General features: G+C 39.2%; 1 pseudogene across 1 annotated transcript in view; it reads right to left on the reverse strand.

Moving 5' to 3' along the window:
- The window catches only part of LOC143251277 (suppressor of tumorigenicity 7 protein homolog), a 74,687-nt pseudogene that overhangs the window by 51,835 nt on the left and 10,453 nt on the right, over positions 1-12,399 (reverse strand). The window contains exon 5 of the transcript XR_013028554.1: positions 10,062-10,140. The product of XR_013028554.1 is annotated as a suppressor of tumorigenicity 7 protein homolog (transcript). The remainder of the gene's footprint in view (positions 1-10,061; positions 10,141-12,399) is intronic.

Genomic DNA, 12,399 nt, shown 5'->3' on the forward strand with positions numbered 1-12,399 from the left:
ACTGCAAATGGTGGAGGTGTAGAGGAGGTTCATGAGATTCAGTGTACAAATTCTGGACTGGAGAAGTGCAGAAAGTCCCTGTGCAGAGCTGAAACCCCTAATGATGACTGGGGCCCAACATATTTCAGGCTGATGTCCTGGCAGAGACACAGACCAAAGACCCATAGTTCAGTTTTGATGGAATGAGGGCACGATGGAGTTTTAGCATAGAACATCAATCTGCTTCCCAAGAGGTGGAAGAGAGGGCATGGAAGATGTTCTGTGCCCTTGTACACTTGGCAAGTAGCTGCTTGATGTGTGGAATAAAGGTTAGCTTACAGTTAAAGATAAGCCCTAAGAACTTTGCCTAAGGGGCCATGAGAAGAATAACTTCTTTGAGATGGAGTTTGGGATAAAGGTGAATACCTTGTTGGCAGCAGAAGTACATGCAACTAGTTTTAGAAAGAGAAAAGGTGAAACCATATGCTGTGGTCCACTTTAGTAAATGATAGAGGTGCCACTCAATAAACTTCATACTCAATGACTGGCATGAGATGTGGAAGTTGTCGACATGAACACCGCTTGTAACTGTTGAGGAGAGTTGTTCATTGATGGCATTAATCTTTATAATCAAAAGTGTAACACTCAAAATCAAAACATAGCCCTGAGGAACTCCTGTGGGAAAGAATGGAAAGTGTCGAACCCACACATACTTAGAATAGCTGGTCCATTAAAAAATGTTTTAATAAAATTAGGCAAATCATGATGCAACCTGTATGAGTGGAGGTCTCACAGGATGCCATACCTTCATGGTAAAAAAATACAGAACAAAATATTGTTGCTTGAAAAATGCTTCCCTGATTGACATTTAAAGTTGAATCAGGTGGTCCATGGTGGAGCACTGTTGTTGGAACCCACTCTGGGTGGACAAGAGCAGGTTGTTTGATTTGAGGAATCAAACAAGATAAGCATTAACCATCCTCTCTAAGATCTTATAGAGATAGCTCATCAAAGCAATCAGAAAGAAGTTTAAAGAAATCTTGGGATGCTTACCAGGCCTAGAAAAAGGAAGAACAATAGCATGGTGCCAAGCATCAGGAAACACATTCTCCTGCCAGTTCATGTTAAAATCAACCAGAAGATTAACAAGAGAACCAGATGAGAGATGGTACAGCATCTCATAGTGAATATCATCAAGTCTAACTGATGTATTATGACACCAATGAAAAGTGAGCTTGAGTTCCTTCAGTGTAAAGGGGTGATTATAATCATAGAAATGATCAGCCCAAGAACAAAGAGGTGATAACTCTGCCCGAGTCTTAGTGGCTAAGAAAATAAGGCAAAAATCCTAGAGGCAGAGAAAAGCTTTTGCCAAGAGTATTGACAATGCTCTGGGCATCAATAACTTCCTGGCCATCAGAGACAAAGACTGAATTGATTGATTGATTGATTTAGTGTTTTATGGCACAAAGCAGCGAGGCTATCTGCGCCAGACATTCGGTAAAAATGTAAAAAAAAATAAATATAGTAATAGACATATTCATAAAAGTGGAAATGAAGGTAAAACAAAAAAGTATAAAACCAATGTTGACACCTAGTCTACAATGTTAAGATAGAAGGCAGAGTATAAGAAGTTGTAAGGTATTTACTCTAGCAAAAAAGGTAATGATCATAACCTGCCAGGAAGACTAACAGGTAAGTTCAAGAACCACCGTCAGTCACCTGAAGTTGGTCTTTCCAGTCCTGGTTCCGGGTTATGTGTCATAGCAACCAATATCAAAATGTAAAAGAATAGAAGTTTTAAAAGATACATAGCAAAATTGTAACAATGAGTAGCCAAATGTCCAGTAAAAGGATAAAGTCAAGTAAATGGAGTAAAATTTGTAAAAGTAAATGAAGGTAAAAACAAAACAGCAATTAAAACAGAAAATGATGTAAAAACCAATGGTGACATCCAGTCTTCAAAGTTGTAAAATATTTACTCTAGCAAAATGGTAATGATCATAACCCGCCAGGAAGACTAACAGGTAAGTATAAAAACCACCGCCAGTCACCTGAAGTTGGTCTTTCCAGTCCTGGTTCTGGGTTATGAGTCAATATGGCCAGTACTAAAAAGTTAAGTAGTAAAAGTGTGAAATGATATGCAGCAAAAGTATAATAACAACTCGCCAGGACGACTAACGAGTAGTTCAAACAGTAGCGTTAGTCACCCGAAGTTGGCCTTTCCAGTTCTGGTGTCGAGTTATTTAAGGTTCTGGCCATTGTCCAATGTCAAATTGAAGGAGAGAGATTAAAACTGTAAAAAAGGAACCACAATTAAAAAGGTGTAATGAAAAAATATGCAACACTTAAATGAGATTAAAAAGATTAATGGCCATTAAAAAAATTAAAAACATTATCAAGGTGGACAGAGTCACCATCACCAATAACTCTGTCCAATGTTACAGACTGACCCTGAGAAAAAATATGTTTAAAATATTGTCGTCATTGAGAATTGTAACGATGGCAAGAAAGTAAAACGTGGCTGATAGTGATTTGAGTGTTACACAAACTACACATTGGTGCATCAGTTCCAGATAAAAAAAAATGATGAGTTAAAAAACTGTGTCCAATGCGTAGACTAGTGAGAACAACTTCCTCCTTCCGAACTTTACGGAAGCTAGATGGCCAAAGTCCAATTTTGGGTTTGATTTGAAAAAGTTTGTTGTCATGTTGCTCACTCCAAGTGGACTACCAGCTGGCACGGAGCCGAGCCTTGAAGACAACACCATAGTCCATGTACGGAATAGGCATAGGAGTGATGGTGCTGAAGCAGACATATTTAGCTGCCATGTCTGCAAGCTCGTTCCCTCGAATACCAACATGGCCTGGTATCCAGAAAAACTGGATTGAAGTAGCTGCTAATGAGAAATGGGCTAGTCGGTTTCGAATATCAGCGAGAATAGGATGTGAGCTAACGTGTAGTGATTCCAAGGCAAGTATAGAACTAAGCGAATCAGTATAAATAGTGCAGTTGGAGTACTGCTCAGCTGCAATATGATCCAGGGCAAGAGATATGGCATACAGTTCAGCAGTGAACACAGAAGCTGTAGAAGGGATTCTGAACGCAACTACTGACCCATAGCAAACCATAGCAGAGTCCACTGAATTACCTGATTTGGAACCATCTGTACAAATGGGAACTGAATGATTGTTTGAAAGATATTCATTGAATAAAAGATGTTACTTCCAATCTGGAATATCTGCCTTTTTTAGGTGACTGAAAGAAAGGTCACATTTGGGGGCTGTAATAAGCCATGGTGGGATGGGCCAACCTGTGGAATCTGCAATGTTATCCAAGGACAGACCCAGTTCATCCAATTGCACCTGATGCGAAGGCCAAACGGAGCAATGACAGATCGTCTGTTCTGAAAAAGTACTGCCCACCGAGGAAGGAAAACACATTCACAGGTGGGATGCTTTGGTAAGGAATGAAGTTTCGAAGTATATTGTAAAGATAGTTGCAAACGGTGAAGGTGTAGAGAAGGTTCATGAGATTCAATGTATATACTTTGAACTGGAGAGGTACGGAAAGCCCCAGTTCAGAGTTGAAGTCCTTGGTGATGAATGGGGTCCAGCATCTTTAAGGCCAAGGGTCTGGCAGAGCCATAGACCATTGATCCATAATCGAGTTTCGATCTAATAAGAGCACGATATACCTTTAACATTGAACAGCGATCTGCTCCCCAACTGGTAGAAGAGAGAACACGAAGGATGTTCAGTGCTCTTGTGCATTTGACCCGAAGCTGCTTTAAGTGTGGTATAAAGGTCAGTTTACGATCAAAGATAAGCCCCAAGAACTTGGTCTCCGGGACCACTGGCAGCAAAACTTCATCGATATGAAGTTCAGGATCAGGGTGAATACCCCGTCGACGGCAAAAGTGCATGCATACAGTTTTGGAGAGAGAAAAATTAAAGCCGTTCGCCAGAGTCCACTTCCGTACACAATTGAGAGCGGTTTGTAGTTGCCGCTCAATATATCTCATGTTTGACGACTGACATGAGATGTGAAAGTCGTCGACATACAGCCCATTCGCAACAGTGAGAGGGAGTTGTTCAGTGATGGCATTTATCTTTATACTGAAGAGTGTAACACTCAATACACAGCATGAGGGACTCCAAGTTCCTGTACAAAAGAACGGGAAAGTGTCGAACCCACACGAACTTGGAATCTCCTGTCCATTAAAAAATTTTTAATAAACATGGGTAGATGGCCACGTAACCCATATGTATGGAGGTCTCATAAGCGCCATACCTCCATGTTGTGTCGTAAGCCTTCTCTATGTCAAAAAATATTGATACAAGATGTTGGGGGTTGAGAAAGGCTTCTCTGATAGATGTTTCAAGACGAATTAGGTAGTCTGTGGTGGAGTGCTGTCGACGGAACCCACACTGGGTGGGCGAGAGGAGGTTGTTTGATTCAAGGAACCAAACAAGACGAGCATTAACCATCCTTTCTAATGTCTTACAGAGACAGCTCGCCAAAGCAATTGGACGGTAGTTTGAAGGAATCTTGGGATCTTTCCCTGGCTTAGAGAAAGGTAAAATAATAGTCTGGTGCCAGGCATTAGGAAAAACATTCTCCTGCCAAATCTGGTTGAAAACAATCAGAAGGACATCAAGAGAAGCAGGAGATAGAAGGTGCAGCATGTCATAATGAATATCATCAGGTCCAACAGACGTACTGGCAGACTGATGAAGGGCCATTTTTAGTTCCACCAGGGTAAAGGGACAATTATAGTCAAAGAAACAGTCAGTTCGAAAGGAAAGAGGTGATCGCTCTGCCCAAGTCTTGATGGCCAGGAAGGTGAAGGAACAAGCAGAAGTGCTAGATACCCAGCAAAAGCTTTCACCTAGAGCAGGGGTTCTTAACCAGGGGTGCCTGCACCCCTAGGGGGTGCAAGATGATTCCCAAGGGGTGCGAGGATGCCCATGAATAATTAAAGCAAATCTATATTTTTACATAAGAGTATGCTTTATATTTCTCCAGGGGGTGCGAGAAATGATTACTGATTTGAAAGGGGTGCAAACACTGAATAAGGTTAAGAACCACTGACCTAGAGTGTTAGTGATGTTTCGAACATCAGTCACCTCCTGACCATCAGAGAGTAAGATCGAGAGGGGGACAGAATTGTAGTGCCCATTAACCTTTCGAATCCTGTCCCATATGATTTTGGAACTGGTGGTAGAAGATATGCTGGTTGTGAACTTAATCCAAGATTCCTTCTGGCTTTGACGTCTTACCCACCTAGCATGTGCACGGGCCCGTTGGAAAGCAACCCGGTTTGAAAGTGTGGGATATCTACAAAAAGTATCCCAGGCCCGCTTTTGAGCCTTCCGTGCTAAGTGGCAAGCAGGATTCCACCACGGACGAGGATATCGTGGAAAACGTGTCGAGGTTTTAGGAATACACTGAGCAGCTGCATGTGTAATACAGTCAGTTACCGCTGCTACACAGTCGTCTATTGACACAGTCGGCTGATTTACAATGGCAGGATCAAGTTCTGCGAGAGCAGTGAAAGTGGACCAGTCTGCCTGATCCAGCTTCCACCGGGGCACACGGGTAGGGTGGCATCGACCCCACCAGTCTCTCTCAAAAGGATCGGAAAATGATCACTGCCTAGTGGATTACTGTTAACCCTCCATGAAAAATGGGAGAATAATGAAGGGGAGCAAACCGAGAGATCAATAGCGGTAAAGGACTGACTAGGTGCATGAAAGTAAGTGGAAGAATCAGTATTGAAAAGAGAAAGATTGTGATCAGAGAGCATCCGCTCTACAGATCGGCCCCTCCCATCAATAATAGCACTTCCCCAGAGGGAATGATGTCCATTAAAATCCCCTAGGATTAGAAATTAGGATTAGCATCAAGATCTGATTGATCATATATCTCTCCACGGGACAGGTACAGAGAACAAACAGTGATGGTATGACCCAAGGAAACATGGATGGCTACAGCCTCCAAGGGTGTGTTGAGTGACAAAGACAGGGTGGGCACATGTTGATCAACCAACAGTGCCACCCTCCATGTACTCGACCATCACACAACCTGTCATTTCTGTACAGAGAAAACTGCCTAATGGAGACAGTATCAGCAGTTTTGAGAAATGTTTCTTGTAAAGAAAGACAAACAGGATGGTAGGAAGCAATCAGCGTTTTGATATCATCCAGATTAGAACGTAAACCTCGACAGTTCCATTGTATCAAGGTGGCCATTTTTAAGAATGGGTAGGTGAAGTGGCTGGAGAACCCTTCGGTTTACGACCACGTCTTTTTTCTTTACTGTCTTTAGTCGGAGGAAGTCTATCAACCTCCATGGATCCTGCTCTGGGTCGGGTGGGCAGGTTTTTGTTATTGGAAGGGGAATCCAGTGACTGAGGATGCAAACGAATGATTGTTTTGTCTCTTGTGGTGGGAGAAAAAGATGTATCAGAAGAAATGCCTGTATTTGAAACTGAAGGACGTGGATCTTGAGGTTTGTTGGAAGGTATGGGAGGAACAGAGATGGGTGTGGAAGTCGATTCATCAACCTTTTTTAACCACGGAGGTCAAAAGGCTTTTCATTTGTTTTGAAAACGATTCTCTTGGAGGCACAGAGAGATCTGTCTGCACTCCCACTGTAGTTGTGGAATGAAGCGCAGCAGCATATGTCCGAGATGGAGTTGTGGACAGCAATTTTCGAGCCTCAGGATAACTAATGTTATGTGTCGTTTTCAAACGCTGCACCTCTTTTTCCTCCAACCATTTTGGGCAAGAATGAAAGTAAGAGGGGTGAGAACCATTGCAGTTTACACAATGTGGGTTCATGTCACAGTCATAGGCATCGTGGTCCTTGCCTCTACAAGGAGCACATGTCAGGGAACCACGACAAGATGTCTTTGAGTGGCCGAATCTCTGACATTGGAAACATCAAAGAGGGTTTGGTATGTATGGCCGAACCCTGCAAATGAGATAACCTGCCTTGATGGTGGCAGGTGCACGTGGTGAAGTAAATGTTAAAATGATGATATTTGTTGGCAGTGTAACTCCATCTTTGCGAGTTCAAATCCCTTTCAACAATAACTCCTCGTGAAGAATTCAAGGTAGCATGGGGTGTAACCTCAATAGGTATATCCCCAATTGCCTTTGAATTCAAGAGGAGTTCACTGTGTTGGGATGTGGATGTTTCAACCAATATGTCACCAGATCGAAGTTTCTTTACTGACTTTGGAGAGCCAGCAAGTCCCTCTAGTCCCTTTTGAATAAAAAAAGGGGACATTTGCCCTAAAGGTTTTTCGAAGAGAATGTAATATAAGAAAATGAGGTGCGTGTGTTACTGATGTTGAAGATTGCTGTTCTGAGTATTCAAGAAGTGGTCGCTTACCCATTGACTGTTTTTTTACAATTTTATTTAAATTTTTTTAGAGGATCCATAGGAAAAAGAAAAAATTTCGGTACCCACTGACCCCACCCACCATGGAGCCCTACAAGGGGACGCACTACAAAGTCATGCAAGGACAATGCAGCAATGCCAGGGTTTCGTGAGCACTATACCCAAACACCAGCATCAGGCACAATGTCCACAACACCCGTTGAGAACTTCCAACACTGGTACTTGGTTGACTCTAGCCCAAGTGGACCAGCCGATTGACCCAAGGGGAGCCACCCAAAGGCCGCCCGTCTACAGGAATTCGAGGCCAAAGTGGTGTGTTAGGGTTGGACCCCTCAACCACCAGGATCCTCTCCTCCCCTTCATGGGTCGCCACGCACGGCAAACACGTGGGTGGATGTTTAGATCCCATAGAAGGTAACCAGATAGAACAGAACCTTCCCTGGGAGGTCCCCTCACCAAGTACAGGAATCCACACCGAGGGGACAAAGACTGAAAGGGGTAGAAGTATACTGCCCCCTAACCTTCCAAATCTTGTCCCATGTGACTTTGGACCTGGCAGTAAAATAGATGCTAGTTGTGAACTTAATCCAAAATTCTTTTTGATTTTGACATCTTACGTGCTGAGCATGTGCACTAGCCTGCTGAAAAGCGATGCGGTTTGAAAGTGTGGGACATCTACAAAAAGTATCCCAAACCCCTTTTTAAGGCTTCCGTGATATGTGGCAGGCATAATTCTACCATGAACTTACAGACAACAGCAGGACCAAGTTCTGAGAGAGCAGTGAAAGAAGGCCAGTTGGCCTGGTTCAGCTTCCACAATGGAACACAGGTTGGGTGGCACTGACAATAGCCAGTCTCCCTCAATATGTAAGGAAAATGATCACTTCCTTGTGCATAACTGTCAACCCCCAAGAAAAATGAGAGAAGAGTGGAAGGGAACAGATAGAGAGATCAATAGCAGTAAAAGACTGACTAGGTGCATGAAAATAGGTACAAGTACCAGTATTGAAGAGAGAAAAGTTATGATCCAAAAGTATACACTCTACAGAATGACCCCTCCCATCAATATCAGCACCACTCCATAGGGGATTATGACCATTAAAGTTCCTCAGGATTAAAATTGGAGATGGCAACTGTTCAAAAAGAGCATCAAGGTCTGACTGATCATAGGTCTTCTTAGGAGACAGGTAGACAGAAGAAACAGTGATGGTATGATCCCAGCAGCCACAGATGCTGACAGCCTACAAGAGTTTATCGAGTGGCAAAGATAGGGTGGGCACATGCTGATTAACCAGCAGTGCTAACCCTTCATTCAACCATCCATCACACAACCTGTCATTTCTATATAAAGAAAACTTCCATAAGGTGACTGTATCAACAGGTCTCACAAATGTTTTCTGCAAGCAAAGACATACAGAATGGTAAGAATCAATCAGCACTTGATGTCATCCAAATTAGAATGGAAACCTCAACAGTTTCATTGTATTAAAGTGGCTATTTTTACTTAAATGAAAAAGAACTGGACAGAAAGCCCTTCTGTTTTTGACCACATTGTTTCTTTTTATTGGAAGGTATATCAACCTACATGAATCTTACCCTGGGTAAGTGGGTAGGTCTCTATTGTTAGATGAAAAGTAGAGTGACATAGTGCATAAACAAAAAATTTGTCTGCATCTCTGGGCTGAAGCAAATGAGCACAAGGAAATGCCAAAAGCTGGAGCCAAAGGAAGAAGATCTGGAGCCACTAGAAAGAATGGTGGGGAAAAAGATAGGTGGTGAGGTTGACTTGTCAACTCTTTTAATAACAAAGGACAAAAGCTTCTTCACATGGTTTGAAAAACAACTCTGTTGAAGACACAGAGAGATCTGTTTGCACTTCTTAAACAGAGGCTATGTTCCTTTTGCTAAGACAGAAATCACTGATCTAGCATGAAGTAAAAGATAATTTCAGCTCATGCATTTTTCTACCACTATCATCAGAATTTGACAGAAATTACCATTAGTAACAAAGATATGTATATCAAAAGCTTTCACCCATAACACACTTCACGTTTGATCAAACAGTGATTGTGATAAAAAAAAATTAAAATAAATACAACACTTAATATACTTCTGCAATAGTCGTACCTTGAACTTGCTAATAATTTCATTGAATACATAAGTAATATCCTAAACTAAGAAAATCTTCAGAAGCATGTAGAATCAATAAACAAAACATTATATCCTGATCCAAAGTGATCCAAATGGTGTCAATAAAAACTTTTGCTACTGTTATTTACTAAAACCAAAGATTTTTAAAACATTCTAGTGTGAAGTTACATGATAACGAAACATCCCAAATATCATCTTATTTTACATCCTTTCCTTAGACTATGGTTTTGGTTGATGGTCACTTTCTCTTAAATCTATGGGCATGTATTTTATTTCCTTACTTTTTCTTACATTTTTTCTGGGTTTTTAAGATTTACTATACAGTTTATCTGCCATATTCATAACTGCAGGGTAGTTTCAACTATATTTAGTCTCATTTTTAAATATAAGTACCTAAATTGATGGCATCCAATGAATAACTCTGATGAAAAAACACAAAAATGACAACTAAATTTCTGGAATTTGATACATTTAACTTAAACAATTTTTTTTCATATTTTATTGAATAAAAGTATTTTACTCTGGAGTTTTCTCTAGTGCTTCACGTGCTGATTTAATCCTTGTAGGGTGATCTCGTTCCCTCCATGCTGTTTGCATAACTTAAAAAGAGAAGAGATATATTTATGTAGTAATATCCATATGACAATTTTTTTTTCTTCCACAAAAGAACAAAAGCAAAAGTTAGTTAAGTTTTGGCCTTAGTAGCTTCAACAGTTATTATTTAATTTGAATGACCTCTCCCTTTTCTCAGTCTGACCAACAGTATGACCATCGTATTCTTAACAAAACTTAAGATGTATGAAACTAAGAAAAATGTGTACATAACATGTATGATACAAAGAATTATACATTAAGAGAATTAAACAAATGTTAATTAGAGATACTCTGACATCTAGCTTGAGCCAAAGCATGATGGTGAAATAAGCACACATTTGTATCTTAATTTATTAGTAGCATAACCTGGATATATAATGAATTAAAACATTTGCAACAAGATTATGATTGCTATGTTCTTTTTTATCAATTATCAAATTGTCTATATGTCAATGTTGCATCTGACTGCATATCTAATGGATCTAATGTGCTTGAAGTGAAAAGAAATTATAGTAACACTAACAGCTAAGTCTCTGACAGTGATACAACTTGTTTGATTGTACAAAATTGACTACTTGGACAATTCAAAACGAGTTGTACAGAAAAATTTATCTTTAATATGTCTTTGCACAGAAACATACTGTTTTTCTGTTGTTTTTCTCCTTCTTCCAAATGCTCTCCAATAAAGCTCTGTTCCTTTGTTTCTCAAGAACACTAAACTGAAACTTTGTTGAGTTATATCTTAGTCAAAGATACTCAGATATATTTTCCATTTTTTTATTTTTTATTTAGGAATTTATGGGGTTAAAGGTAAAAATAAACAAAAAATTTATATTTTGAGTTTATGTGTGGCAATATTTACAGCTACCAGTGTGAAAATTGGCATAAAAAATATTTTCATGTGTCTGATATATTAATATACAGAAATGCTAGGTTTGCTCATTTTAGGATGTTGGGAACAATCACTCAACTGTCCTTGGACCAATTTACATAGGATTTAGTACAGAGATAAATTTCTACAGGTCTTACATACTGACATACTAAAAATTAACAAGTTCACTATTTTTGTAACTGTACAGTAGTAATACCATAAAAAACACAATTTTATGGGTATTTTTTTATAAATATGCCACAGTCTTTTGGCCTATTTGTATGGGATTTGGAATAATGATACTTTTTTACAGGTCCCATATACATGCACACAAAACTGTGGATATGCATAATTTTGTTATTTTTAGAGAAATTCCAAAGGTTAAATGAATTCATAATTGTATTAATTTTTGTCAACAACTTAAGCCTTGTTTCAACAAATTCAGAAGGAATCCAGTAAAAAGATACTTTTGTGCAAACAATGTTAGGCTTGTCATCTTTTCTAATAATACCACAAAAATGCCACAAAAAACAATTTTTAATTTTTTGACAATTTCTCCACCATATACAATGAGATATGATACAAAGATACTTTTTTACAAGTCCCAAAAGAGGCACAATTTTGGAACATTTATCTTCTGTTCAGTTTTTCAACGAGGAAGCACAATTTGGGATTTTCATGTGCATGTCAACGAACTTACACAAATGTGATACAAAAATACCTTCTAGCATGCCCCAAGCATTGATAGAGACAGATTTAAATTTTTCTTTTTTTCCCAATATTCCTAGTGTCCAAATTGGCCATCTTGAGACTGTGTGACACAGACATGTTGCATTCACCCACAAATAGTTACCCCTACAATACCTCTAGCAAATATTTAGATTAATGCAGTGACCACATTCATATAATACCTAAAGAGATATTTATTAACAAAATTATTAAAATATACTTACTACATGAAAACCATTAACCTTCTGTACCTGATAAAATCAGGCTAGTTATCATCTTTCTGGTGATGTAGATGCTGATAATGATGTCTTATTCTTACATCTACTGGTTTTTCTGAAATTTTATTATAAAAAAAAATATCAATTTTATCAAAATGGATTTTTCTTAATCCACATCCATGAAACCACCAGTTACTTAATCAAATCAAAACTGACATCATCATCAGATTTACATCCCAAGATTTTAGGGATTTTTTTATGATTATCTGCTAAATTTTAAGGATTTTTGAAGGAGATCTAAACATTTAGGAATTTATAGAAACAATGGAAATACTGATTGAATGTAATGCCATTATGGCATACTGAAATATAAATTTGTTGAACTTAATTAATCAATAATAATAATTACATAAAAAAATTAACAGAGTAAGTATAGTAAAGTTACA

Source organism: Tachypleus tridentatus, chromosome 5, assembly GCF_004210375.1.
Source record: "Tachypleus tridentatus isolate NWPU-2018 chromosome 5, ASM421037v1, whole genome shotgun sequence".
Classification (NCBI taxonomy): domain Eukaryota; kingdom Metazoa; phylum Arthropoda; class Merostomata; order Xiphosura; family Limulidae; genus Tachypleus; species Tachypleus tridentatus.